Genomic DNA, 6,236 nt, shown 5'->3' with positions numbered 1-6,236 from the left:
ACCATTGGTAACCAATCCGAAAACGGTATTTTTTAATTCTTGTCGATTTATGCATTGGTTAACAATCCGAACATGATCATTTGTTCATTCTTGTCGATCTACCAATCGGTAATCAATCCGAACACAATCATTTGTTTAGTTTTTCATTACAAATAACATTCTTATATGTTTTTTCATTGCACATGCAAAACACGCGTTCTTGCATTTCACAATTTATTTAGACAAAATTTAGGTCCTTATATTTAATTATCTTTTACAAAATTCAGGGACCATATGTTGTGTAAAAGGATTTCTCTGGAGGAGCTCTAATACTCACAAATATGGATGGAGAGGAAGTAACCAGAGGAAGAAGATGCAGACAAATCAGAAGAACTTGAAAAATCAGATGATAAAAACAAATCAGAAGAATATGACAAATCTTCGAAGGATATCACTTTTTTTTGCTCACTCTCATCAATTAAGCCTACCACTTTTGATGAAGGATTGACATATGGTGGAAGGGTTTTTGTAATGCAAGAAGAGTTAAATAAATTTAAGAGGAATGATGTTTGGGATCTAGTACCTAGACCAAAGAAGAACATTATTGGAACCAAGTGCATTTTCAAAAACCAGCTAAAAGAAAAAGGTGAAAAGGTCACAAACAAAGCAAGACTTGTCGCACAAGGCTAAATTCAACAAGAAGGCATTGATTACACTAGGACATTTACTCCATTGATCAGGTTAGAAGCTATTTGATGACTCTTCATCATATGCATATTTTTCATTGTTTTTAGTCTTATTTATCTTTAATTATTAGTTAATTTAAGGAGTTATTTGATATATTTTATTGATTTTAGTTCTTGCATTTAATGAAATGTTTATGTTCTTATTTCCTTGATTAAGTAGAGATTTTCCATAGTTTTGCGTTGTTTCTTTGTTTTAGTGTAGTGTTGAATTTTGGTGAGAAATCAACATGACCTATATGGAGTAATTCAACCATATATGTAGTGGTAAATGTCCAATTAGAGTCAACACAAGTTGAAATGAAAGCTAGGATCCATATCTAAAACTTTCATGAAGACACCAGAACCAAATTCAGACTCAAAAGAGGAGAATATTGCACTAAACGCAATACATAAGATGTTGTGCACTTGAAGCGCGCCCGATTCACATTTCCACAATATTTTCACATCTTGATTCTGTCCAAGTGCACCTGAAGCGTGCTTGGGGCGTGCGAAGCGCATCATAACACATTAAAACATGTTTTTCTCACTTTTTAGGTATCTTTTTTATTATTGGGAAGTTTAGAGACTTGTGCTCTGGCAGAGAAACTCAAAGACAGTCGTTTCTAACACCATTGAAGCAGTTTTATAAAAAATCATTCATGGATTGTTCTTGTAATTCTTGTCAAATCTCTATCTTTTTCTATCTCTATCATGAGTAACTAAACCCTATTTGTTAGGGATGAGTGTAACAAGATGAAATCCTTATTTTTCAGATTTGATTTCTAGTTATATGTATGAGTTTATTGAATTATATTTCTCATCTCTGTGCTTAACGCTTTTTATTGCTTGATCAACATTATAATGTTCTATGATTCATATTTTGAAACGGAAGTGGAATTTACGAAAGCTTGAGATGATAAATTCATGAAATTGTAGTATAGGGATAGATGAAGGTCATGAAACCAATTAAATTTGTTGCAAAGGCAGTGATTTGAAAACAGAATTCTTGTACCATAAAGAAAACAAAAAAAATTTCTTCAAAACAATAGAAAATAAGACATCAATTTATGTCATGGACACAAATATTCATTCATATAACCTATAATATAGAAAAAAAAAAGTTAAATAGAGAAAGTTTTTCTTTTTTTTTTTTGTTATTTATTTTAGCAAAATCATAATATAGAAAATGAGTGATTTTTTTTGAAAAAAAAGAAGGAAGAGAAGAGAGAGGTTTTTTTTTTTCTTCCTAAAACAAAGAAGAAAAAAAAAGGAAACAACTTAAAAAAAACACAAAAGGAAAATATAGAGATTCAAAAATCTACTATCCTCTTTCATCAGATCATGTCATAACCATAAATATACCTAAACTCATTTTAACAGCACAACCAACAACAAAAAAATAAAAAAGTATGAATATAGGAGAGAAGAGAAATGTGAATAATTAAAATATGAATACAAGGGAAAAGAGAAACGTGAACCGGCGTAATCAATACATTGCATACCACTGCACACTATCGCCTCCATTTTCATTGTGACCTTTATTGGTACCGGAAAAGACATATACTTCCTCCCTTTCTTTGTTTTTTTTCTTCTTTGTTTTGTAAACTTTATCATATTGAAATATGTAAATTTTATTTTCCTATATGAAAACTCTGTTTTTCTGAATGATGCGACTACCTCACTGTTTTGTGACTACCTCTTTCACGTTTTCTTTTCTGATATTTGAACTTTAATTTTTTTTTTCTTTTTGGAAGAATTATTGTCTAATATCATAGAAAATTTTACTCTTTAAAAAGGTGTCCAATATCGTCGTGTCTAAGATGGTGATTTGGCTTGTTTACAAAAAAATAATACTAATATTGATATTTTGTCTTATTCTTTGAATCATATTGATATGTTGATAAAATTATAGGATGACAATTTCGAATAGTGATGCATAGGGATTTATGGTTCTTTGGAAACCCAAAATAAACATTGCATTTATGATTTAATTGAACACCTTGCAAACTCTCACTGTGACACCCTAAACTCAAATTGAAATAAAAAGTAAAATGCACTAGTTTTAAAAGAGATTCGTAACGGTCCAAAAATAGAGTATAAAAAAATGCTTTTAAAATATAAGGCTTGATATGTCACACTCAACTTACCACAAGACTGTTGCATACAAATTCTTAATTAAAAATCCTTTAACATTGAATAGAGTTGAGATTTATTAAACAAATATTTTTGACATAAAAACATGTTCAAAACCTAGAGACAATTTTTATCTCTGAATAATAGATCAAATATAACACAATGGATCCATAGAGTTTACAAAACAAAAATGAGTTCATAACTAAACAAACCACAACAAATTACTTCCACTCAATATCACCTATCAGAGCATTGATCGCCAATTGATAACCTGAAATAATTGTGCTCTCGTAAGCACCAAACACAAACAACGAGGGGTGAACTTTGAAAACATGTAATAGTATAAAATAATTGAGAAGAACATGTAAAATATGAATTACACACAATATTATATTAAATTACAATTAACAATAATAATCAAGGTAAACATTGATACAATCCACAATGAGTAAGTCAACACACAAATAATATGTGAAATATTATTGATCAAAATTTTATAAGAGACCATGTTTTTACTGGTCTCAAAACCTTGAAACCTATAGTTATGTTGGGTGTAGATATTATGCCAACTATTTTCTTTTGAAAATATTAGCATATCGTGAGTGACGATATATCTCAGATGATGATCAATATCCAAAATCATGAGGGATATCTGTAAGATTTATGGGTCACATATGTAATTAATTAATAAAGTGTGTTAGGGTCATTATATAATTAGCCAATAAACTAGGGGTCAAATAATATAAAATAGTTTATGGCTAAAGAGCATAATAGTTATGAAAATTAATAGTGTAGATACCAAGCAGTTTCTAGTTTAATGAGGGGCTGAATTAGAAATATTGCAATTTGGGATATAACTAATAATAGTTATATATAGGGGTAGTGGTCCCCAAGGCAAACACAACAAGACTATTCAGTTTCACAAACCAAAAGGAGAAAACTTTATGGTTCTCTCTATCCCCATCAAGAGAGCAATATCTTCAGGGTGTTTTGCTTAGGAAGATCACCCAACCCATTGGCTCTAGCATCATCATCCCAGGATTTCATCAAAGGCAATTCCCACAGGTACGCTTCCACCTTTGGTTATTCATCATGTAATTGGCATGGATTGTTGAGCAAAAGAAAGGTTTTTTTTTCCAACAATATCATCATGTTAGCATCAATCATACTTTCCGTTTTCTCATTCCAAAATTGAAGAGGCTTGTGAGAACAGAGGAATTACGTCTAATTTCTCTTTATAACGTTGTTTTTAAAAATATTACCAAAATTACTGCAAATCGGCTTCAGAATATTTTTGTTACTCAGATTTGTCAGCTAAGATCTTGCTGGCTACTCTAAGATTTGTTGGAGAGCAAACTTAGACGATTCTCCATAGTTGTGAGTTGACGATTGTAACACCCCGTTTTTCAAAGCGAGGGTATATATTTTTTTTTCTAAAAGTAATTAAAAACAAACAAGGAATTAAATCAGGAAAGTGCCTTTGGATAAATAATTGAGTCATTATAATTTATAAACAGCGGAAAAGTTTCTCCAATTATAAATCCAAACCATTTACACAGCAACGAATGGTACATGGAACCCATTCAAATGAGATGTCAAACTGACAATATTAGTGTAAGTACAGTTTTCCAAACTAAAAATACTCCAATCCAAAAAGAAGGACACCTAGTCCCTATACATCACCCTAATCTGATCATCCTACCAAAAAGCTATACACCCTGAGTATCTCCACGCGCCCCGTGAGATCCTCCTAACGTAACTGCAGTCACGCGTTCCCATCTCCATTCCCGCCCGTAGGGTACGAACCGGTAGGACCGTCCTGACTCTCATCTGAGGGCAAAGCCCATATTTCCACAACAATTGTAAAGGGTCACCAACCAAAAAATAACAGATAACACATAGCAATTAAGTTTTTAAATGCTCAAAATGACTTTTCAACTAAGCATGCACCTTAACAGGATTTTCAATATGCGAAAAGTTCATACCATACTTTGCCAATTAAAAATGAAAGTAAAATGAAGTTCTCAATCTCCTAATTAACACAAAACAAAACAAGACATGGATAAGTTAATGAGTAAATCTAACTCAAACTGAGGATTTTCGCTGAGCCAATCGATTGGGGTGATGGTTTTTAATGAAAACAGAATCCTGGGCTGAATCAATCGATTTGGCAATCGATTGAGTGAGTACTGAGTCCCCAGGTTTTAAGCCAATCGATTTCCAAATCGATTTGGTCGAAAATGGATAAGGCCTAATCGATTGGGCAATCGATTTCTTAACTGATTCCTTTGAAAATTGATTACAAAATCTATTGGCTAATCGATTTTGTCCATTTGGCCAAGTCCCTGTCTACCATCCAATCGATTGGGAAATCGATTTCCCTGATCATTTTTCCAAAAATTCATGAATTAACTCAAATCATTCCTAATCAAGTCCACGACCTAACACTTAGCAGTTCCTACGCGATTACCACGGCAAATGGGATCTCAATAACCATCATACTTACACCCAATAACCAACACATAACACTTAGCACCATCAACGTAATTACCACGATAAATCAAAATTCAAATCACTCAATCATAAACTCAAATCAAATACGACTCGCGTGCCAAGCACCCTAATGCAATACGTATATGCCAAAATGCATGGACTCGGAATTCCAAACCAAAACCCTCCTCGAAGGGCCATAAATCATAATTGTACCGCCTATCGCAGGCCAAAGTACCAATTACCGAGGTGCCACCTATCACGGGTCAGCACGATTTACTAAAATGCGTAAATCATAAACGTACCACCTATCACGGGTCAGTACAGTTTACCGAGGTGTCACCTATCACGGGTCAACACGATTTACTAAAAGAAAAAGGGTAAATCATAAACGTACCACCTATCACGGGTCAGTACAGTTTACCGAGGTGTCACCTATCACGGGTCAACACGATTTACTAAAAGAAAAAGCGTGAATCGTAAACGTATCGCCTATCACAGACCAGTACTGTTTACCGAGGTGCCACCTATCACGGGTCAGCACAATTCACCAAAACGTAAATCGTAAACGTACCACCTATCACGGGTCAGTACAGTTTACCAAGGTGTCACCTATCACGGGTCAACACGAATTACTAAATAGTAAATCGTAAACGTACAACCTATCACGGGTCAGTACAGTTTACCAAGGTGTCACCTATCACGGGTCAACACAATTTACCAAATGAAATGCATGAGCATACACAGACACCATCCACAACAATCGTTAAGCAAATGCAGATATTAAAAGATTCCCCATTTTTAATACGCGTTTAACTTAAACGATTTTCACAACCAACATTAAGTAACCAAGACATTAAGAGATTCCCCATTCTTAACGCCCAGTTAACTTAAACGATTTTCAAAACA

The sequence above is a fragment of the Cicer arietinum genome, chromosome 6 (assembly GCF_000331145.2).
Source record: "Cicer arietinum cultivar CDC Frontier isolate Library 1 chromosome 6, Cicar.CDCFrontier_v2.0, whole genome shotgun sequence".
In the NCBI taxonomy this organism is placed as follows: domain Eukaryota; kingdom Viridiplantae; phylum Streptophyta; class Magnoliopsida; order Fabales; family Fabaceae; genus Cicer; species Cicer arietinum.
The sequence above is the reverse complement of the archived record's forward strand: the minus strand, read 5'-3'. Positions refer to the sequence as shown.